The following is a 25410-nucleotide window of genomic DNA, read 5'->3' on the forward strand; positions in this document are numbered from 1 at the left end:
ATCTTGGTTGCTTCCAGGTTTTGGCAATTATGAATAAAATTGCTATAAACATACGTGTGCAGGTGTGTGTGTGTGTGTGTATGTATGTGTGTGTGTGTACATACGTTTTAAACTCCTTTGGGTAAATACTGAGGAGAATGATTGCTGGATTGTAAGAGTATGATTTGATTTTTTTTTTTAATGTTTGTTTATTTTTGAGACAGAGACAGAGCATGAACGGGGGAGGAGCAGAGAGAGAGGGAGACACAGAATCCAAAACAGGCTCCAGGCCCTGAGCTGTCAGCACAGAGCCCGACGCGGGGCTCGAACTCACGGACCACGAGATCATGACCTGAGCTGAAGTCGGACGCTTAACCGACTGAGCCACCCAGGCGCCCCTTGATTTGTTTTTTTAAGAAACCACCAAACTGTCTTACAAAGTGACTACTGTTTTGCATTCCCACCAGCAACAAATGAGAGTTCCTGCTATTCCACATCTTCACCAGTGTTTGCTGTTGTCGGTGTTCTAGATTTTGGTCACTCTAATAGGTATGTAACTCTATATTTATTATTTTTTTTTAAGATAAACTGAGTCCTAGACAGGCAGTTTTTGAGACCAAAATTCTCAGCCATTTAGTAGAAAAATTAGAGTTCAGGCCTTGATGTTAGATATCTGATGGTACTGAATTTCTGTGGTTATACTGTCTCTCAGTTGTACAGCTTTATACATGGATCACTGCCTGGGTGAAGTAGTTACTTAACTCAAATATGTTTGATAATTAATGGCAACTAGAGGTGATTTCTTACCTGTGCTTCATGAATGAGATATTTCAGAGCTGACAGTAGTATAGATTTATTCTCCAGCTCAGATGAGATTGGAACTTGCCGTGATCACTCAGCTGTATGGATCAAATCATACTTTCTAAATGCCATTCCCCCTTAATGTGCTATCCTTTACCGACACTGATCAATGGACTTCTGGTTATAAGAATAGGATTGGAAGTGGTTTCTTTGATTTCCCTTCATGATTTCAAAAGCATTAAAGGATACTACTCCTTTTGTGGGCCCCTGGGCTAAGAGTGAGGAGATGGTACATGTTATAATAGCCAGCCAAGGCCAATCCTGACCTTTTCTTTGCTCTTCCTTGAATGAGATTTTGAAATAGAGATAAAGTGGGAAGGACAAACCGTAGAACAATATAGCTTTTAACATCTGTGACACACTTTGGGAAGATCACAGGGGAGCTAATGCTGAGGGAGGAATAGCAACATTTTTTTTTTTTTTTTTGTAAGAATCAAAGATGGTAAATGTAGAGAATGAAGGAAAGGAGGATGGTACAATGGGAAGAGATGCCAGCATGATCACATAATTCACTGAGGGACTTCTTATAATTAAATGAGATGATCTTTTCCCATTTCCAAGTCTTTTTCTGGAAGAAGGTATGTGAGTACAAAACTGGTGTTGGAGTATTAGTCACCTCATAATGAGCCCCATTCCCAAATGGAATAAGATGACTTTTGCAACTGAAAAAGTTTGTATCAATGACTTTAAAACAGATGGTGGACAAGAATTACAGAGTGCTAGTGGTTCTTAACTATTGATTGACTGATTGGATCCCTTTTGAAATTGTGATAAAAGCATGGGATTTTTCCCTATGAAAATCAACATATGCTCATGCCCCAATTTAACATATCATCTTAGGTTTATAGGCTCCCTAAAGGTGATCTCTGAACTCCTGTTAAAGAACCCTTGGTTTTGATAGTCATACCAGACTTCATGAGGAGAGCAAGAGAAAGTGTGAGAGGATGAGTAAATTTTAGATAGGTAACAGATTAAATGTGAGGTATGTAGAAAGTGCTCAGTAATATTGGTGGAATAGAATGGATGATTGAGCTGAGAGCATTTTCCCTCTGGCTCTTAGCCTCTCTACCTCTTTACTGTTCCACTACTTAAAGATTCAGTCACCTTGGTAAAGATTTGTGCTCTTCCCCAACCCTTTCTCCCTTTTCTTTCCTTATTCACCTCTAAAGATTGAAACTCTGCTAGGAACTAGCAGTCAGACTGGAAATGCCTTGGAGCCTAATAGCTACTTATGTCAGCTGTGGCAGTAAAATGGTTATAGCAACCCAAGTTTCTGGGAAACGTGTATGCAGCTTTAACTGAACAGCCCATCTTTTAGGCCAGTGCTTCTCCACCTTTAACGTGCACGTGTCTCCCTAGGGCTCTTGGTAAAGTGAAGGTTCTGATTCTGTAGGTTTGGGGTGAGTTGGGGTCTGCATTTCTAACAAGCTCCCAGATGATGCTGTTGCTGTTGCTGTCGCTGCTCCATGGACCACACTGTGAACAACAGAGCTGTGGTCTTTCTAGGAAGCTAGCAGAACTATTCTTGTCATTGTGGCTTGTGTGTGTGTGCGTGTGTCAAATAATCTAAGTTTACTCCCCCAGAAAATGCTAATTGCCTACTGTGGCCCAATAAAAGGAGATTTTGAGCCAAGAAAGGAAGTAGAGAATTATTTAATTTTTGAAAAATCTAAATTTTTCAGATCATTGAAAATCTATTATTTGACCTAATTAAATGGAAGCTGATATTTGTGTAACAACATCTCCTGTGACACAGTCTGGGGATTAAGTACAGTAGAAATACCTGTCCACTCTCCCCAGGAACATCAGCTAGAAAAACCAGAAGATGCTTACTCTACTCGCATAATGATACATCGTTTGCAGATACATAGTTGTGCATAAAGGCTTAGTAAATTTTATAATGAAATGGAATCTATTTGCTCATATTCATTTTAAGGGGTAAAATACAAAAAAATTACTATATTTGTTTGGTTCCAATGCACTTTTTTGTTTTTGTTTGTTTGTTTGTTTTTGCATTTTAACATAGTTTGAATTAGGATGTGTGTTATACTTAATGGAGTTTTACAATTGCTGTTGACCAAGTGGCACTTGTAAGGAACGTGTCACTGGGTATGCATATGCAAGCTTAATTGTTATTCTCTGTGCCACGGCTGGACACTGGCAACCACTTGACATTTTAGTCAAAAACCATCAGGCCTATTAGAGGAAGGAATATGAGCGCAGAATGGGAGTTAGCAGCTTGAAAGAAGAGGCTGGGGACAATTTAAGAAATGCTGCATCACCAATGCTCCTGACGGCATACAGGTTGATATCATGTAACATGATATCTATGGCTCTGAGATGAACTATACCTCAGGAAAGTTGGATTCTACATGTACAGAAGTTTTTAAGCTACTGTTAAAATATATTTTGCTTGTATTTTTATTTTAACCTATGAACAAGATAATACATGATGAAAATCCATATGTAAATGAGTCTGAAAGAACTCCTTCACAAAGTATGAAATAAAAACCGTAAGTAGTAAGAAAGCATTGTGTCCTAATTTGGTTGCCAACATTTGTTTGATTTCCTAGTGGTACATCTTACAGTTAATGGCAACTTGATATGATGAATGCTGCAGTTTAAAAATTACATATTGGAGAAATAAAGTTATCCCAAGTCATGAAATTATAGAGTCAAAGGTAAATTCAAGAAATTAACTAGTGAGTGTCTAAATCAACCAGGACACATGAGGTTCAAGGACAGAGTGTGGAATAGTGGATGTTCTTATGAATTAGAAAATCTAAGCAGTAGATATGGCTTTGATACTGAGCAGCTGTGACCATGGGCAAATCACTTCAATTCTCTGGATCTCTGTTTCCTAACATATAAAATGAAGAGTTTGTCTTAAATAATCTCCAGTGTACCTTTAAGATCTTGGATTCTGCATATTCAAAACAAAATGTGGTGGATAAAAGATTAGGTTTACCCATTATCTCTTGTGTTATCCCCTTTATCACAATGGAATTTTGCCTGATGATCTTCCTTATATTTTAGTTGAAATTGAATCAGGGTTCATTTTAGCAGAACTCTGTTCAGCTTTTATGAGGTAGGGGGAATAACTAACTGGTCAGCCTCTTCTTAACAATTCTATGCATACTTGAAAAACTGTTATGAATAGATACCATGGATTTATCTTTCACAAAGAAAGTAATCTTAAGTTCTTTTCAAAAAGAATAAACTTCTTAGTTAATAAATTGTTGAATTCTATTAACAATTTCTCTTGTATCTGCTTACCATTTGTTTTTGTTTGTTTGCTATCCTGCAACCAGTTCTCTTTCTGAATAGTGCCTTAATTTCTTTCAGAAGAATGACCTCTCTCTAGTCTGCAAGGGCTGTGATTAAGGGTCTCTGCACATATGTATATGTATATTCTGCATATATATATATATATATATATATATATATTCTGCATATATATATGTTGTTGTTGTTGTTGTTGTTGTTGTTGTTGGAGCGGGGGTACTCTGAATCTAGAGCTGAGTGTTACAAAAATGTAAAAGACAGTCGTAGTTCACTGTCAAGCTGTCGTGCAGCCTCCATGCCCAAAGCTGACTGGTTGCTGATTGGATGTGAGGCTGACTCTAGACCTGGACTCAAAGTCTCTTTGCTCTTTTGAGCTCCCCAAGATTGCTCCAAGCAATTCTCTTTCTAGATTAACCAGAATGGGTTTCTGATGCTTACAATGAAGGAAGCCTAACAAATAGAGACAGAATTTGTGCGGGGCGCTCCAGGACGCCAGTGATCACCAGCTTCCCAGTGTCTTGGTGAATAAACTGGAGAGGATGGAGGGACAGGATTCTGGTGTCTCACACACTCTACATGAAAAGGATTCAAACTTCTTGACTGGTGTCAAATATATATGTAGTGTAAAATACCTCTACATACTGTTTTTACTTTTCCTTTAGATTGCCCAAAGCCTTTCAGTCTTTATGATGGGCCTTAGTTTTGACACAATTATATCTCCAAATAGACTTTTGAAATGCACTTTTTACACCTATCCTTCTGTCTGTAATTAAAGGTAATCGTGTCCCTTTCTTTATTGGTCGCCGAAAGTAGTATACAAAATATTCAAGAAGGAAGGCCATTAAAAGTCTGTATTATTCTATTTGAATGTATTTTCACAGAAGAAGAGAAAACAAACTATGAATTGCTAAATTCTACACCTGAAACTAATATTACACTGTATGTTAACTAACTGAAATTTAAATAAGGATTTGGGGAAAGAGAAAAGAAGAAGAGAAAACAAATTGATTTGTTTTTCTTTTTGTGCCATGGTGGTTCCATTTATTAGTTATAACATTTGTAAAATCTTTCACAGTCCAAACTGCTGTTCTTTTCTTTTGGAAATCCATCAACCTGCCTCTACCCCTCCAGATACTGGAAACATTGACTATTTAACTGAAAGGAAATACAGAGGGAAAAGACAAAACACTTAAAAAGAAAGCAACTCATGGGGAGCCTGGGTGGCTCAGTCAGTTGAGCGTCCGACTTCAGATCAGGTCATGATCTCACAGTTTTTGGGTTTGAGTCCCATGTCAGGCTCTGTGCTGACGGCTTAGAGCCTAGAGCCTGCTTCAGATTCTGTGTCTCCCTCTCTATCTGCTCCTCCCCCACTCATAACTCTCTCTGTCTCTAAACATTAAAAAATAATAATAAAGTAACTCATGACTCTCTGAGTTACTTCTTTTGGAAATATAAACTCTGGAGGATTGAAAATGCCTTTCATGTTTCCCTCCCTTCATACCCTGCCATTTCCAAATAGTTTTCTCTTCTGCCATCTGAGATTCACTGGAAACATTCCTGTGTATGTTTAGGGTACCAGTTAATAGTTTGAGCTCCAGAATTGCATTTCTTGAGTGTTAATACTAGATACACTTATGATGTGACCTTGGGAAAATTAATCAATGTCTCAAAACTTAAATTTCTCTATCTGTAAAATAGGGTTAACCAGAATACACCCCCCCCCCCATTATTGTAAAGCTCATATGAGGTAACCGATACAACACACTTGGCAGAGGGCCTGGTACCGTATTAGACCCTTGATGCTTGTTATTTGTTATGATTATATGTGTGTATATATATATACATATACATATATATACACACATATATATATGTATATATATGGCATATATATATATGGCAATGGACAGATGCAAATACATAATGAAGGCAGGGTTTTGAATGGATCTGATGGTATGGTGTGTGGTGGATTGCAGAGGGAGAGAGAGAGGCAACAAGACTAGTGGGCTACTTTTACAGTAAATCTGATGTGATGTTCAAAGGGCCAGATATGGTGGGTGGGAAGTAATGTTACAAAAAGAAGGACAAATGAAATGAAGAAAGGAAGAGGTTTATTGATGATCAGCTGAGGATATCGAAGGGAGAAAGCATTTCTGGGTGATTGACTCAGGAAGGTATGGGAAAGTCAAGAAGGGGAATAGGTTTAGGAAGAAAGGGAAACATTTTGTTGAGTGAAGGAGAGGCATCCATATACAAGTATTCAGCCAAGACGAGGGAAGTCAGGTTGAAGCTTGTGAAGGGCTGAGCTGAAATCCTTGGTAAGTCTTTTGTATGAATAAACAGGATATATTATCTTTTTCTTTCCTGTGGGATATATCAGAAAGTTGTAGCAGAGCAGTGGCTTTTGAAAAGCACATAGTGTTACGGAACCTCAGTTTCCTCTTCTATAAACCTGATGTTGAATGATCCCTGTGGGACACCTCGCAATGGAAATTGATATGCGAAGAGTGAATTTATGGATTAGCTGTGAGAATTATAACATAAAATATATGTCATATTACACTTCACCCAACTTGTTTTTGAATTTTAAGTTTGAATGTTCTAGATGTTTAAGATGTTTAAGGTACTATTGAAAAAGTAGCACGTTCAAAAGGCAGAGAACCTATCTTCTCCCTTATTTTACAGTGCTCCCAGATCCGAAGCAGGGCACATAGACATAAAAAGAAGTTGACAAACAATAAATGCATAGTCCAACAGCCTAATGGTTTTATATGACGCATATAATAATACAGAAAACAAGATTAACTTCAAAGGAAATATATACAAGAGGATTATTGTCTGTACCAGAAATAGAAGCCATAAGTGTAAAAATATATATGCATGAAGATTTTACAATTTATATATGTGTGTGTAAACCACCCTCAGTGAAATACAGTGTGATGATTAAGCATGCAAATTTGGATTGCAAACACAGACTCCAATTGTGCTCACCTAATCATCCATTATGTGCACAACTTACTGATTTGCACGCTCAACAAATATTATCTGGATCAAATATTATCTGGATGTCACTTAAATGTCCATGGTTTGTAAATTTAGAGTTGTTCAAAATAAAAAGGTTCACTTCTTTTACTAGCACACCACTTTACCCTGTGTACGTTTTTTTGAAGTTTAATCATTTATTTTGAGAGAAAGGGGCAGAGAGGCAGAAGATGGAGAGAGAGAGAGAATCCCAAGAAGGTTCTACACTGCTAGCACAGAGCCCAGTGCAGAGCTCGAATCATGAACCATGAGATCATGACTTGAGCCAAAACCAAGAGCTGGATGCTTAACTGATTGAGCCACCCAGATGGTCCTACCCTGCATACATTTTAATGCAACAAAGTGTCTACAGATTATTTCTTTCAAGCTTCTTTTGCCTTTAATTCTGTAGAACTAAATTTGTTACTTTTGTGATTTACTAAAAAGAAAATTTATTTCAATCATGGGTATGCTGATCATATTAAACTACTGTATCTCTCTTTGTTTCACAGGCTATGGAGTTTGGAGTAGCCTTTGAACTCAGCTATATTTTAGTGGTATCCTTCATTTTGTGATAGCTTACTTTGTGGAATTTTATCTCTCTGTAGTGGGGCATTTGAATAGTTGTATGTTAAAGATTATATTTGAAATTTATACTTCTTGCCCCATTTTCATCATCAAATATTTACTTTGGTATTTATATTATTGGTTATGAGGTCCCATAGAGCTGAGTGCATGGTTCTTGGCAGAAAATTTTGGTTGAAGAGATGTGTGCTGGAATGGATTTATGATTACTTGTAAAGATAAATAGAAAAAAATCTGGAAACGGATATAAATTACAGTGTTCTCTTTAGACATTAATACAAGAACTCTCCTTTTTCTTTTGTTGTACCCACCTGATGTATTTCTTTGGCGTTAATTATTCCTACCCCAAGTAGATGTTGGCAACATAGTGGTCAAGAGCTCAGTCCTTTGGGTTCAGATATGCTAATCACTAGCTAGAATTCATAATCTGTGTAAGCTGCAGATTTTTAATAAAAAAAAAAACAACTTTTAATACCTTGCTGGGTGTCTAGAGTTGATGATATAATGCATATGAAGCGCTTGGACATAGCAAACATGTACTTGTTATTTTAGGGGTTGCCATTGTATATGTCAGTGCTTCATCAGAATTTTCATGGCTCAGCCAAATGGTAGCTTTAAAATTTTTTTTTTAATGTTTATTTATATTTGAGAGAGAGAGACAGAGCACAAGTGGGGGAGGGGCAGAGAGAGAGGGAGACATAGAATCCGAAGCAGGCTCTAGGATCTGAGCTGTCAGCACAGAGCCTGATGCAGGCCTTGAACGCACAAACCGTGAGATCATGACCTGAGCCAAAGTCAGATGCTTAACTGACTGAGCCACTCAACTGCCCCCAAATGGTACCTTTTTAATTAAAGGCACACCTCTTAATGGTTCTCTTTTCATAGTTCCTAAAATGTTTCCAAAAATCTTAGAAATATTTATTTTCAGAATACTCATGCACACACATATGAAAAAAATTAATACTACTGGGGAGTCTTGATGTGGGTGCTTTTCATGAAATACGTATTTTTTTTTTTTAATTTTTTTTTTTTTCAACGTTTATTTATTTTTGGGACAGAGAGAGACAGAGCATGAACGGGGGAGGGGCAGAGAGAGAGGGAGACACAGAATCGGAAACAGGCTCCAGGCTCTGAGCCATCAGCCCAGAGCCTGACGCGGGGCTCGAACTCACGGACCGCGAGATCGTGACCTGGCTGAAGTCGGACGCTTAACCGACTGCGCCACCCAGGCGCCCCTGAAATACGTATTTTAAATCTTACAATAATCTGCAAGGTAGATGTTATTAGTATTCCCATTTTATTGATGAGAAAAGTAAGACTTATTGAGGTCAAATATCTTTCCCAATGTCAGAGAGGTAAAAATTGTGCATTCTGGCATGTATCCATTGTACAAAGTCTGGGATTTTGTGTGTGTGTGTGTGTGTGTGTGTGTGTGCGCGCGCGCGCGCGCTTTTTTAGTTGCATTAAAGAAAAAATCACAGCCAGTTTTGAATTAAAAAATACCAGGAGTGACAACTATGCACTCCTAACTTCTGACAACTCTATGTTAAGCATGTTTATTGATCCAAAATATTTGAATGCAAGTCAGATGACGTACATGTGAGAACAATCCTTCATCAATTTTGAGAATATAAACATTCCTCTGAAGAGGGGGAGGGGAAACTACATTTTCAAAATTTAACTACTTCCTTTAAGGAATACTGGAATTTTCTTCCTTGGTTTCTTTTGCTCACTCACTAAAATGTTACTAGGTTGAATATCACTCAAATAAATAAACAAACCTATTTCTTTCCATTAACTTGCCAACATGTAAAAAGGCTAGGAGACTTATTTACTTTCAGGAATCAATTTAGGGGCAATTCTTCTTGATCTACTGCAACTTTTGATTCTTCTAGTTTCTCTAACTGTAAAGCCAATAGTGTCTGTTTTGTTTTCCTGGCCTTCAAATTCCTTTGCAGTTACCTTCAGTGACATGAACTGGAGATATTTCTACTATTTGTTTGTTTTAGCAAAAATATTATTCATGAAAAGGAAAAGTAGAAGATATAATAACAAGAAATCGTTCAATTTTCATTAGATTCTGCTCTGTACGACATGTGGAAAAATGGAGAAAATATAGAAAAGTCAATAGTAAAGGCTTTCAAGGTAAGTTTGATTATTCAAAGAGAAGTAGTGAATATATATAAAATCAGAGAATTATATGGGAAGAGCAAGCAAGAGAGAGCAAGAGATTAAGATTGAGAGAGAGAAAAGGAAGGAGAAAAAAGATAAAATAAAGAACTATGTCCTAGAAACTGAACTTTATTTGTAGAAGAGCCCCTACCTTTATTACTCATTTATATGCTGGAACACTGTGGCAAAAACTCTGAATGCGCTTGCAAATGGACTGCTTGAGCAATATAATATCATATAGCTATTTCATTTGATGTGTGAGTTAAAAAAATCTTATGCATTTGAATAATCTTTTTGCAGCCATACCACAGATGTTATAAGACTCACTCAAAAGATGGCATCTTTTAAAATTTGAAAACATCAACTCTGCCAATTTACTCATTACTATTAACAAGATAAAATCATAGCAATATCTAACTCAGCAGGCATTTATTTATTGTTGCTATTAAAAATGTCTGGCACTGCAGAAAAAAATAAGGCTTGTGAAAATAATAATACAAAAGACAACAACTAAATGGGAACCTACTATGTGCCAAGATTTTACAAATGTTGTCCGTCTTAAATACAACAACCTGGCAATGAAGAAGTTATTTTACAAAGAAATGGAAGCTTAGAGAATTTAACCTTTTTCTTTTCTTTCTCTTTCTTTCTTTCTTTTTTTTTTTTTTCCCTACAATTATATAGAGAGTAAGCTCCTAAGTAAGGGCGTGAGGTCTTACCTATTTGGCTTAACAAACTTTGCTTCCTTGCTTTCTATACGGAGCTGTTGTACCTAAAACGAAGTTGTGGATATATGTAAAACTATATATTAAAAAAATCATGCATGTATAAAAATCATATATATATAACCATATTCATATCTGTATCTAAAGAGACACCCACCTATACCTGCCTACCTCTATCAATTTCTGTATCTTCATATCTATATTTCTCTATCTGGGAACTAATGGTATATTAGCATAGAAAATAGCTAAAAAATAGAGTATGATATGAATGAGTAAAGTACACTCTGAACTCTGAGTAGAATGTGAAAACTAGTCAAGAAGGAAAATGATAGGAACCATTGTTTGCATTTACGAGGAAAAAAATGTTACTCTGGACTTAGTCTTATTGGAAAAGTAGGGCCATTTGTGAACAGGAGAGAGAAAGAAAGGAATAGAACATGTATTTATTGAACACTTAGTATGTTCTAAGCACTGGAAAGACAGCCTGTATTTTATATTGCATGTAATCACCTTATTATGGCCATTTTACACCTAAGGACAGTTATACTCCAAAGGGATGAAGCAACTAATCAATCCATAACCTGGAGGAGGATTTGAACCAAGGTCTGCAGGACAAACAAATATTATGTGCTTTTCATATCACCAGGAGATCAACAAAACGATACTAAGTAAAAGTTGGCCTGGGACCAATATTCAAATAAATTGGAGGGGGAAAGTGACAGGGAATGAGAGGAATTAAAAAAAAAATTTTTTTTTAAGTTTATTTATTTTTGAGAGATAGAGCGAGTGGGGGAGGGGCTGAGAGAGAGAGAATCCCAAGCAGTCTCCACACTGTCAGCACAAAGCCCTGTATGGGGCTCGAACTCACAAACCGTGAGATCATGACCGGAGCCGAAACCAAGAGTCAGACGCTTAACTGACTGAGCCACCCAGGCGCCCTGGGAATGAGAGGAATTTTTGAGAATTTAGTAAAGTAAATCCAGATCCAAAAAGAAGAAGCCTTAACTAAGGATATGACACTATGGTTTGACAAAAGAATAACATGATGTTATTTCTTCTGAGCATAAGTGGTGCTTTCTCTGTTAAGTGCTTATAGTTTCCAGAAGTTCAAAAGTCACCTGAGGTCTTTCATTCATTTGATAAGAGAATGTTCATCTAAATTAATCTTTGGAAGTACTTACAAGTGTGTGTAGACTGTTAGATCATTTGGGAGTTCAGAAATGAGCAAAGTTGGTGTGCGAATTTGCTGGATGTGTAATAGAGCAGGCTGACAAAATAGAATGGAACTCAGTGAGATTAGGTTAAGCATTTCTCACCGCGCTGAATTATGTTGCCGGTGGAGAGTGGAAGATCCCAGTATTTTTAAATGAGTTCATATGTACTGATTCAGTGGAATTGTGCTGAGTGATCTTGAGAATGCTCAAATATGAGATTGCTGAGCACTTTTCAGTGATTTAATTGTTAAGGAATTCTGGAGACTAGGAATCAGCAAACTGGAGATAAGCAAATATCACTCAGAGTTTTGAAAAAAGGGAAGAAATATTTTGCAAACTAGAGAGCAGCCAGCTTCATTGATCTCTGGCAGGAATAGAATGATATGGAGGAAGGTCGTTTCACACTTTTATGAGAGGAAGTGGTGGTTGTTAGGACCCAGTATAAACTCACTAAGATCAAAGCACGTGAGAAGCGTGCATTCCATTTTTGAAGGGCATTGATTTTCTGCAACAACAGACCAGTCGGGTGATGTTTCTCTAGCCCTATGATCCATCTAGTTGCATGATTATTTTACATCTGTCCTTAGATCTGCAACATTGCACCTGCATTTCTCATTCTAACTTGATGACCTTACATCTTTGTTCACTGAGAAAATGAAAGATACCAGAGGAAATGTCTATGAGCTTCCTCTGCCAGAATGCTGCCTCTTCCTGCATTTGTGCACACACAGTCTGCCTTTCCCCAGCTCCTAGGGATGTACTGTCCTGCTCCAATGTAAATTCACCTCCTCCCTTGTGTTCTGCATCCCATTCTCCTCTTGCTTATTCAGGGCCAGCACACCAGCAATTGCCCCTTCCTTCTCTGATGATATAAGCTTCTTTTCTGTTGACTCATACCCACTAACATATGGGTGTGTAATTCTATTTCCCATCTTAAAAGGCAAATGAAACCAAACACTAACCAAAGAAAACCTTTTGTCTGTGAATCTACTTCCAATGATTATTTCATTTATTCCCTTTAGGCTGGACCTCCTGGAAAGTGTGGCTTGTCTTTTGTTTCTGATTCTCCTCTTCCTGTTTTCTGTTCAACCCACTTCTTTTCAAGTTGTGGTAGCTACACTCCAGTGGCACTGCTTTTGTGAGTATTATCAATACTAACAGAGGCTTTGACTTAATTAGTTTGGGATGGGGCATGGACTGGTTATGTTTTTGTAAGCTGTCCAGTTGGTTATAGATTCTGGCTGGGACTGAAAACTGGCCCACACCTTCTGAGCAGGGACTAAATCCCTTAGCATGCTCACTCTGTCATAGTGCTGGCTGCCTCTGAGGGCTTGCCTCAGACATCTAGTCAGTTTCTCTCTTTGGCAGTTCTGTAGATAAAATAGGGTGATTATTTTGAATTATTCTTTGTAAGAGTTATTGCAGAGTCCCTTTAAATAGAAAGCTTGCCATGCATTTTAAAATAAGATTATGATTTACAAAAACATTGATTCATTCATGAATTGTATGAAACATAGCTGTTGTATTAGACCAGGTATGTATTTATTTCCCAGTCTTTTGCAGGTGCTTGTAAGCCTTTATAAACTAATAATCAGAAAAAATATGGGACATACGCAAATCATTATAATAACTTGATTTTGTCTTATGTGAAACATCCTCTTTCGAGCAATTTAAAGTATTTTACATCTTTGTAGGACAATACTTGACATGTTCTATTTCTGAATTGAAATATTTGTGCAGACTACTAAAAATTCATAGATGCCCTTAAGCTGAGGGTTCTTTTGTTTGTGTGCACAAAAACCTTTGAGGAGTTAAGTGTTATGTATTGAAAATGTAATAGTGGGCAAATTTTCTATCTATCAATCTTTGGGTCTGTCATCTACTTGTACAGTGCTTATCACCCTATCATCTATTTGCTACATATTTTCTCAAGATACATGGTTTGTAGTTTTCTCTATATTTATGGCAAATAATGATTTTTGATGTTTATTTATTCTTATTTCCCTTTTGAGAAAGATCAAGATAACAGTGCACAATAATGGAAAGAATGAGACAAATAGTTGACTTTTCAACATTCCATAAAATCTTTGAAGATCAAATCAGCAGTTCAATAGCCTGAGAAGTTACAGGCAATCATAGGAGTAAGTTGAGATCAGAACTGGTACTAGGCTGGGTTTCTAGGCTCAGGGTGGCCACAAATTAGCCTTGTGACCTTGGAGGAGTCTCTTAACTGTTCCAGACTTCAGTTTCTTCAGCTCTAAAAGGAGTTTAACTTTTAGATTACTAGAGAATACTTGGGATTGTATAAAGCTTTTTATAGCAATACCTGGGAAAACAATAATCTATTCTTTAATAAGGATTTTATTGTTTAATAAAAGAATGGGAGTAAGGTTATATGAGCTGTGAATAAACCCCATTTTAGTGAGTGCTAAAATAAATGAATTTGGCCATTTTTCTTTATGAAAATTGTCAGAGAAATTAGCTCTGTCTTTGAGCACAAATATGAGAGTCAAAAGAAAAGTAAATGTAATTTCAATTTCATTCATCTTTTTTCAGAGACGAGAGACAAACTTGGAACTCTTCCAAAAGACCCAAGTAAACAGAGAGGAAGTTTTGGAAGATTGAATCAGAGCCAGAATAAACTAGGATTTCTGTTTAAGATGGATATTACAAAAGGAACTGAAAAATGATTCAGGGAGATATATTTAGATCTGGAATCAGGCAAAGTTGTTTTAATTAAACTTTTTAGAATTAAGATATTAACTTGCATCAGTATTAATTTACATGAGAGACTATTAAGGATATACAGAAAAGGTATTTGACTAATGACACCTTTTTCCCTCCTTAGTATCAATGCCTATGGTCAATTAAGTGGGAAAAAAATCAAACTAATTTCATGTAGTTGCTAATATAGTAAAATAAAATTTATGTTTTATAAAATTATAGTTGTTTTGGTTTTGCCCTTAAGAATAAATGAAATAGAAACAATTCTACTTTTTTTAAGTTTTCTTTCTTTAAAAAATATTTACTTATTTTGAGAGAGAGAGAGAGAGAACACACACACATGCACCATTAGCAATGAAAAAGAACGGGGCAGGGGCAGAGAGAGAGATTGAGAGAGAGAGAGAGAGAGAGAGAGAGAGAGAGAGAATTTCAAGCAGTCTCCATGAACCATGAGATCATGACCTGAGCCAAAATCAAGAGATGGACGCTTAACCAACTGAGCCAACAAGGTGCCCCAATTCTACTTCTTAGTATAATTTTAGAAAATGTGGTACAAGTGCCCCTCTGCATCAGCACTCCTGTATCCCATGGGTAAATTCCTAGCAGTGCTATTTCTGGGTCATAGGGTAGATCTTTTTTTAAGTTTTTGAGGAACCTCCACACTGTTTTCCAGAGTGGCTGCACCAGTTTGCATTCCCACCAACAGGAAGACCATGAAGGAGGGGAAGGAAAAAAAAAAAAAAAGGTTGGAGAGGGAGAGAGCCAAAGCATAAGAGACTCTTAAAACTGAGAACAAACTGAGGGTTGATGGAGGGTGGGAGGGAGGGGAGGTTGGGTGATGGGTATTGAGGAGGGCACCTTTTGGGATGAGCACTGGGTGTTGCATGGAAACCAATCTGACAATAAATTCCATATTTAAAAAAAAAAGAATGCATAGGTTGTGGCAAAGGCACTGAGGATAATTTTTTTTAAATTTTTTTAAACGTTTATTCATTTTGAGAGAGACAGAGCATGAGCAGGGAAGGGGCAGAGAGAGGGAGGGAGACACAGAATCTGAAACAGGCTCCAGGCTCTGAGCTGTCAGCACAGAGCCTGACGTGGGGCTCGAACTCACAAACTGCGAGATCCTGACCTGAGCTGAAGTCAGACGCTCAACTGACTGAGCCACCCAGGGGCCCCGGCACTGAAGATAATTTAAAGGAAAAAGTGATCAATAGGGCCAAAATACTGTTGAATTAAGTCTTGATGTCTGATGTTTAATTGGCACAGCAACAGCAACAACAACAACAAAAATAGATTGGTGAGATTATCCAAGCCATGGCGGAGTTCTGAAAGAGCCATCCTTTACTGTTGTAGTGAAAAGTCATGCTTGGGGCGCCTGGGTGGCGCAGTCGGTTAAGCGTCCGACTTCAGCCAGGTCACGATCTCGCGGTCCGTGAGTTCGAGCCCCGCGTCAGGCTCTGGGCTGATGGCTCAGAGCCTGGAGCCTGTTTCCGATTCTGTGTCTCCCTCTCTCTCTTCCCCTCCCCCGTTCATGCTCTGTCTCTCTCTGTCCCAAAAATAAATAAACGTTGAAAAAAAAAAATTAAAAACAAAAGAAAAGTCATGCTAATTATCTAGGTTGACTTTATTACTTGTTTCTGATTAGATATGCTTAGAAGTCATTTCATATTAAGAATATGTTTTTTAGGGGCACTTGGGTGGCTCAGTCAGTTAAGCGTCCGACTTCGGCTCCGGTCATGATCTCACGGTCTGTGAGTTCAAGCCCCACGTCAGGCTCTGTGCTGACAGCTCAGAGCCTGGAGCCTGCTTCAGATTCTGGGTCTCCCTCTCTCTCTGCCCCTTCCCTGCTCATGCTCTCTCTCTGTCTCAAAAATAAGTAAAAACTTAAAAAGAAAAGAAGAATATGCTTTTTATCTTGTCTGGTCAGTGGAATAGTAATCTCAATTTTATATGAAGAATTGAGTTGTTACCAATTTTAAGAATTGTGGACAGGTGGAATACTATACTTGAATGAGATCTCAGCTGGTATGTAATCTGATTTAAAAAGAATAAAAAAATTCTTTTGATTGTTAGGAAAATGATAGAAAATATTGAATAAACAAGATCCTAAACAACAACAGGAAACATCTCTGTCTCTCTCTCTCTCTTTTTTAATACCTCAGTATGTTAGGGATTATTCTGTAAGAACTGTAGTACTAATGAATAGCACAATATGATTTGAATTCTGGAGTCACTGGAAAGTAACACAACTACTTTCAAATCTGTCAACTATTCTAGCTAGGGAGGCACTAATCAGATAAATTGAAGTAGATGAAAATTATTTTAAGATATTAGAATTGTCACTTTTTAAACATTTAAATTTTTAAGATTTTAGCTAGATATTATAGTTATTTATAATAATTTTGGTAATATATGTCACAAAAATTACCTTTAGTGAAATGTAGCCTATTTTATAGAAGCAAATGTGAACCTCATTCATTTATTCAGTAAATATTTACCGAGTGCCTGCTATGGTGAAGCGCTTTATTAATTGTTGAGTATTTTCCTACTCTCTCCAGTCTTACCTTTGCCAAGTGTGAAACTTATATTTTATTCTCTATTACTCTCCCTCCATTAAATGTGTTTTGGTTTTATGTTAGTACCAAAAATAAATGCTTTAGGAACTTTTTTTTCAAGATACGTTCTCATTTTTTAACTTGTACTTTGAGCAATATATTGGATCATCAGTTTTGTTTGGGCTTCTCTAGAACTCTGCTTTTTCCATTGACCTCAGCATTGCTCATATGGAAACAGAAATGTGAGGCTCTGCAAGGGTCACCTGGAAGCTTGATTAACCCCTAACTTCTTCCATAATAATGTTAAGAGTTCAGTTTCCTGTCCTTTGTGTGTGTGTCCATTAGCAATGAAAAAGAAATAAGATGGAAGTAAGAAATAGTTGGAGAAAACAATGTACACAAATTTGTTTGCCTCATACATATAATATCTGTATATTTGGTATTGTTGTTTTATAATTGTGCACCTAGAAATTAAGGACTAATAAAAACACAAAATTTCCCAGGCTAGACAGGATTGTGGTAAACCCAACCAAATATTGGGTCTCTTTTAGTGCTAAGACTGTAAGTTGAAGGTGCTTAAAACCACAACAGCATTGATATTTGTAGTAACACAGATACAGGTTTGAATCCTGGCTTTACCATTTGCCAGCTCTGTGACCTTAGGCAAGTTACTTAATTTCTGTAATACACAGAAAAGATTGGTATAATGGATATACTTTCTAACCCATATAATTATTGAGGATTCACTGGAATACTTAAAACAAAATTTTTATCACATTGCTCAATCTGTAGCTGTATAATTTATTCATCAAATTCTGTCTTTGTTGGTACTTATTCATAAATGTCATTATTAAAACTTTTTTGGCACCTTTTATATACCAGAGTCTCTACCATGTGTCAGAGGTATAAGGTCAAACACTGTTGTGGGGCAACAAGAGATAGATTGGTAGTTATGATTGTAAGTACATACACAGGAATCATATTGAATTTGTTGCATGCATATAATTCCATGATTATATGCATGCAATATTTATGCAATATTATATGCATGGAAGGAAAGCATTTCACCTGTGTTTTTAAATTTTTTAAAAATACCTTTCTTGGTAAACCCATGCAAAACTTTGTTTTATACTATGATACTTACAAAAACAAGATAGCAAAGAGATTAAAAGCAGAGCTCTGAAATTAGACTGCCTTGATTTCTGTTCTGGATTTATCACTCACTAGCTGTATGACCTCAGGCTATTTATTTTTCTTTGTGTCCTTTGCCTCAGCTGAAAAGGGGGGGCAATAATATTAACTGTTTCTTGGGATTCTTATAAGATCTAAATGTTATAATGTACATAAAATTCTCAGAGTAGTTCTTGGCTCATAGTGAGCACTCAGTAAGTGTTGGTTATTCTTAACATTATGCATCACGTACTATTTAAATATAGTTAAAGATGTGTGTGTGTGTGTGTGTGTGTGTGTGTGTGTGTGTTAGGGCTTAGAACTATGAAGTGTTGTATCAGGCAAAATAATATCTGTATTCTGTATTCCACACATTTGTCTTTACCAGTTTTAATAATATATCCAATAACTGTGTTCAGTAATATTACGTTTAGTCATAGGGATAATATTGTCAGGTATAAATGGCGCAATTAAAAACACTACAGGAGCTAAGTTGCTCAGGAAGTTGCAATGCAAATGTTCTTTCCTAAAGCCTTGCAAATGCACGATGAGAAAAAAATGGGGTATCTTATTTTATTCCCTAGTGAGAATCTATCCACATCAAATACACTATATAACACTGCACATGGGCAATCTCTGCTGAGATTCCCTGCCTCATCACACAGGCCTTCTAGAGAAGGAAATTGATAGGTATTGATTTCATTTTGAAAAGAGTCAATCCATTACAAGTCTAAGTTAAAAGTAGAAGCATGTCATGTGACCTAGAGATATTATGAATATATCTAATTTAAAAGGTACTAATATTGAAGCATACTTGGAGTTGTTTATAAATCACTGTAAAATGAAATTACTCTTACATCCAAAAAATGTTTCAAAATGACATTTATTCAGTTTATTCTAGGACTATGAAATTCATTCATTCATTCATTCATTCACTCATTCATTCATTGAATGAGTATTTAGTAGGTACTCATGATAAATTAAGCAGTCTACTGGGCACCGAGATACAAAGATTGGTTACATTTCCCTGACCTCACAGGCTGGCTATCTAGTAGTGGAGGAAAGGAAATGAAAGAACTTTTTCTTTTAATTTTTTTTTAATGTTTATTTATTTTTGAGAGACACAGACAGACAGAATGCGAGCAAGGGAAGGGCAGAAAGAGAGGGAGATACAGAATCCGAAGCAGGGTCCAGGTTCAGAGCTGTCAGCACAGAGCCTGATGCAGGGCTTGAACTCAGGAACCTTGAGATAATGACCTGAGCTGAAGTCGGACGCTTACTCAACTGAGCCACCCAGGTGCCCCAAGAACTTTTTAATAGTAAGCAGTATGTTAGATTTATATAGAAGAATTCAGAGGATGGACGAGAGGCTTCTAATTAAGAACAGAGCAGGTGTCACCAAAGGCTTCCGAGAGTTGAATCTTGAATGCTGGCCTGAATGAACTGGTGGATGTATGTGTTAGGCAGTGTGGTATATGTGAGTGGTAGGGGAAGACTGGTGTATTCCAGGCAAAGGGAACAGCTTGTGTAAATGGACAAAGGTATGAAAAAGCATGAACTGTTTGGGGAACACAAGTGTTCCTGTGGGTGGAGCACAAGGATTGATAAGTTTATGGAGACCTTTCTGTGTCCTCTTGCAGGCAGGTAGAAACTGGATGCTGGGTGAGGCTAGGAGCAGAGTTAGGAGAGCCCAGATGAGTAATAGTGGCTGGAATGTCCCTTGCTCATGGGCCACAGTGTGCAACAGAGCACCAGGAGTGGTTAAAGAGACCATACTTCGGAGAGAATGAGAAATTGAGAGCCAGTAGATCTGACGTCTAAGGAGGCAACCAGGCAGCGTTTAGGTTGGAGGCAGAGACGAAGGAAGACAGGGACTTGAGACGAGAGCAGAGGCTCAAAGCTGCGACCTGGGTGCGATGTGGAGCTTGGAGAAATTTCCTGAGCAGCCGGAACATAGCTGCAGCAGATTTTTATAGGGCACTTGCAGCCTCCTGAATTGGTGAGGAGGGAGCTATTAAGGGCACTGATCTGGCTCAGGCAGAGGGCCTCCAACTAAACTGACAAGTTTGAACTGTATCCTGAAAGCTTTGGGGAATCATTGCGGGGGTTTAAGCAGGGCAATGGCATGATCGGACATGCGTTTTAAAAAGATCTTGTTGGCTGCTGTGTGGGGATAGATTGAAAGTTTGTGAGCCTGAAGGCATGGCGATCAGGTAAGAGGGTTTCCACACATGAGAGATGGTGGAAGCCTGGTGTAAAGTGCCACAATGGAAACAGACTAGAGAGGAGTCATTCTGGGGAGATCTGGAAGGTGGAGAAAAAGACAGATTTAAAGGACGAGGAGAAGAGGAAGAGCAGAGTCTCAGAATCTAATGTTTCTGAATGGGATACCTGGGATAGAATTGGGTGGGTATCTGCTATTCCTTGCAGCAGGGAGCCCCAGAGGGGTTGCAAAGCCGATTTCATGGATGGAGGTGTTGAGTTTGAGGGTCTTGCTGAAAAAGCTAGATGGGGCACAGTCTGAAAGGAGTCATGTGTAGGTCTAAAACTCAGAAAAAAAGACCTGGGTTCAGGATAAGGGTTTCGAGTTCCTTAGGATTTAAGGGGTGACTCAAACTGATGGATTTGAATGAAGAGCTTACAGTGAAAAAGGAGAGAGTTCTGGTACACACATTTAGGAGAGACTGAAAGAAAAGGATTCATGAAATTGAGAAATAATGGCTAGAAAGGGAGAAGGGAAAGGAGACAGTGGTGATCTGAAAACTATAGGAAAAAATAATTTCAAGACCAAGAAGAGCTGCAGCAGAGTCAGCATGATGAGTAAATTTATTGTGAATATAAAGGGTAAGGCATCAGTTGTATTCACTTTGTTAGGTACTTTACATGTGGTAGCTCATTTAATCCTCATAACAAGCATATGCTGTTATTATCCCCATGTTACAGATGAGACTGTTGACACACAGGTTAAGTCCTCTGCCCTACATGATAAAACAAAAATTCATACCCGCACAGTTTGAGTCCCTAGTTCAGATGCATAACAACCAGCTTTGTCAGTGCTAAAGAACTAAAAAAAACCAAAAAAGTAAAGCTGAATTGCAGTGAAATGAGGAAGGATAGGAGAAATTAGGAAGTAGAAACAATGAGTGAATCCTTTTCTCAAGGAATTTTCATCAAGTAAACTGGAAAGGTCCTGGTTAGAGGGGAGGTCGGGTTTAAGGAGATTTTTTTTTAACTGGAAATATGTGAAATTATTTATGTATTCAGTCACTAGAGCAGGTAAAGGTGTGGATAAGTGTGGAAAACAATGAAGTGGGTCCTTGAGGAAGGGGTTAGGATCAGATATTAATAGTGAACAAATATTTATGGAACACATAGTACATACTTGTCCCTAATAGGTGATGGGTTTATAAAGATGTGTAATATATATATACATATATATATTAAACACATACACACACACAGCAATTTGCCCTTAAAGAGCTCAAAGTTGAGTTGTAGGCAGGTAATTAAAATAGTGCATCATGACATCATGTGTGGTAATGAAGGGGACTGCTGATGGACTGACTTCAGGAGGATGGACTCCAGAAGTTTACGAGTGAAAGCTCATGTCCCATCACCTGAGCCCATGGTTTTATGCTTCAATTCACACTGGCCTCCTTTTAACTCCTGAACAGGAGCAGGCTGAGGTCATTTTGGTTCCAGGGCTTCACACACCTTGTCCCTTCTTTTCAGGAATGTCACTTCTATTGAGACTCCTTCCCTTACCACATATCTACAATCATACTTGCCCACACTTTATTCTCTGTCACATCACTCCATTTATTTTATGGCCATTTTCACATTTTATAACAGATAAATCATTCCCAATTTACAGGTTCAACTTTCAACTTTTCGATTTAATGATGGTGTGAAAGCAATACACATTAGTAGGAACCGCATGTTGCAATGCGAATTTTGATCTTTTCCTGGGCCAGCAATATATTTGTGATCCTCTCTCATGATGCTGGCAGTGGCAGCAAGCCTTAGCTTGCAGTCAGCCTTGGGATCTCAAGGGTAAACAATTAATGCACTGACAACCATTCTTTACCCAAATAGTCATCCTATTTTTCACTTTCAGTACAGTATTCAGTAAATTACATGACATATTCAACACTTTATTAAAAATAGGCCTTGTGTTTGTTGCTTTTGCCCAATTGTAGGCTAATGTAAATGTTCTGACCATGTTGAAGGTAGGCCCTATAGGCTAAGCTATGATGGTCAGTAAGTTAGTTCATTAAGTGTATTTTCAACTTAAGGTATTTTCAACCTACAATGGGTTTATTGAGAAGTGCCCCCATTGTAAGTTGAGGAAGATCTGTAATTATCTTGTTTATTTTTGTGTTTGTTTATTTGTTTCTTCTTCTGGACGTGAGCTCCCTGAGAGCAGGGACTATCTTGTTCACCATTGTCTCTCCAGTGCCTAAACAATACCTGGCATATAGGAGATGGTCAATATACTTTTGAATAAATGAATGAATAGAAGAAATAATGTTGGGCAGAGTCTGTAAGGGTAGCCTTAGTGTAGATGAGGTAGAGTGGGTAATTTTAAGTAAGCGGGAAAGCATGTGCAATGTCATAGAAGTATGAGCCAGGATGATATATTTAAATAGCAATCAGTGATTTGGTATGTTTATAGCATCCCATGAAATGGGTTAGTGGCAGCAGTGGTGAGGGTGGAGGGGATAAGGCGAATGATTAGTAACAGAATGGTACATTTTGGCCATATAAGGAACGGCTTTATATGCCAAGTCATATATTCTGTTGATATGGACAATCCATTGAAGAACTGAATACTATGGAAATCAGGTCTTAAAAATCAATTCCATATGAACTTAACTATTAGCGTTTATGCCTGAACTCTGAATAATTAGAAAATATTCTGTTTATTAAGTTCTATATTAATATAATTATGATCACACAATACACACTATTGACCTAAATATGTCATTAGAAGTTAGATTTCTGTGAAAAATTAAGGATTTGTGTTTCGTGTGTATCACATATTTTCTTGTGATCATTGCGTAGTAATTCTGCAGCCAGAGAATCAAGGGCTTTGTCATTATATGAATACGTCCATATTCATTAAAAACATTGGGCTGATCTTTGTAGGTATGGTAATGGAAATCTGCAAACTTGTTTAACCAAAGATCAAACAACCTAATTAAATGTTAGTCATTAATAATAATAACCTCATTTTTTACTTTTACTTTTTTTTTTTTTTTTTTTTTTTTGGTAAGAAATGGCAAATGGTAGAAATATAGCACAAAAAGAAAGCAAGCAACATTCACTGAGAAAACTGTTCTTTGTTTTTTATTAATTACTAGATTAGGGAAATGACATTTACTGAAGAAAATAACACATCATTTAATGGAATTGCCAAAGGTCTTTTGAACCTCCAGAGAATTGAAGAAATGAGCTAAATGATCAAAACTAACGCTGGGAGCCAGGACTCTAATACTTGCTGACGTTTTTGCTAATTTGATAAGTTATGTGAACTTCTAAACAATAGGATGAGAGCAAAGAAGGAGCTGTAATGGGGAAAAACACCCCGTTTTACATTTGTTGTCCTAGTCACCTGAGGTTATTTCCATGAGATGATAGTATTGTCTTGATGGGAGACAATTCTACTTTGGTAGAATAGACACTACTCAGTATACATAAGGAGATAATTTCTATTTATCCCTTATTTTTAAAAATATATTTTATTTTATTTTAGAGAGAGAGAGAGAGAGTGCATGTGAGCAAGAGAGAGAGGGGCGGAGGGGGAGAGAGAGAAGGAGACAGAGAGAGAGAGAGAGAGAAAGAGAAAGACATAGAGGGAATCTTAAGCAGGCTCCACATCAGCATGGGGCCTGATGTGGGGCTTAATCCCACAACCCTGGGATCAGGACTTGAGCTGAAATCAAGAGTCAGACATTCAACCAACTGAGCCACCCAGGCACCCCTATCTCTTATTTTTAGTCACTTCCCTAGAATACTATATCAATTTATGAAAATATAACTTTGCAATTTGCGTAATTACTGACGAAAATAAAACTAAGTGCACAAGTAGTATCTTTTCAATTTCTAGTGCATCTATTTCTCTTTTTGAGGTGTACGTTAAGCTTAGAAGCATGTAGCTGTTTAAAATTGGTACAATTATTCTAGTCATCTACTGAACTGAAGGCATCTACTTATTTTGAGCTGAAGGCTGCAGATATCTGAGCACTTGGGATGTCTTCTTTATTTAGCATAGTTGATAAAACTAGACCATCACTGCTGGCATATATCTTTTCATGTCACAGCAAAGTTTAAGGAAACTCCTCATGGCCATTGCTCCCTGAATACAAACCCTAATAGATAAAGATGGTGAATTGTCAGCTTCTGTTCCTGGGAGAATGATCTATCGCCCACTGACTAAATCTGGTCTGCTGTGTTTTTGGAAATAAAATTTATTGGATCATAGCCTTGGTATCACACCAGACTAAGTTGTTTATCTCCAAATGGGCTCCCCTAATAAAACTTCATGTTTACTCCTACTGTATTACTTATACTGTTGCTATTCATGCCTGTTCCCCACCATTCACCTAGTAGACTGCAAATTTGTTTACTGTCGTATCTGTAACACCCGATTGAATGTTGAGAGGACTGTGGATACTCAGTAACTACTTGTTGTTGTCTTTGAGACATAATTAAGGAATGCACTGATGTTTTGATCTAGGTTGTAATTGTTTAATTTACTTCACTACAACTGCACTTACTTGTGGTCTCAAATTATTTCCTAAGTTGACCAATTCTTGGGTGGGTCCAGTCTGATTTACTTGCCTTCTGTGCAGCCAGCATTTGATTCTTCTGTGTTACTATTTTTTCCTATTTTCTTTATACCTGTATGACCATTCATATTATTTATTTTCAAGGAAAACTCTTCCTTCACGTATTGCTTAACTGTAACTGTTCTACACAGTTCTTTTTAAAAAAAAATTAATGTTTATTTTTGAGAGAGAGAGAGAGAGAGAGAGAGAGAGAGAGAGAAGGAGCGCAAATGGGGAAGGGGCAGAGAGAGAGGGAGACAGGGACTCTGAAGCAGACTCTAGGCTC

At 37.4% G+C, this 25410-nt stretch overlaps 1 long non-coding RNA gene across 1 annotated transcript; it reads left to right on the forward strand.

The window, feature by feature from the left end:
* Positions 1–436: 436 nt before the first annotated feature.
* Positions 437–14709, forward strand: LOC123598124. The gene is made up of 5 exons (XR_006712403.1): positions 437–528; positions 9809–9876; positions 12865–12980; positions 13859–13983; positions 14399–14709. It is a non-coding gene; the product is annotated as an uncharacterized LOC123598124 (long non-coding RNA).
* Positions 14710–25410: the final 10701 nt, after the last annotated feature.

The sequence above is a fragment of the Leopardus geoffroyi genome, chromosome C1 (genome assembly GCF_018350155.1).
Source record: "Leopardus geoffroyi isolate Oge1 chromosome C1, O.geoffroyi_Oge1_pat1.0, whole genome shotgun sequence".
NCBI classification, from domain to species: Eukaryota; Metazoa; Chordata; class Mammalia; order Carnivora; family Felidae; genus Leopardus; species Leopardus geoffroyi.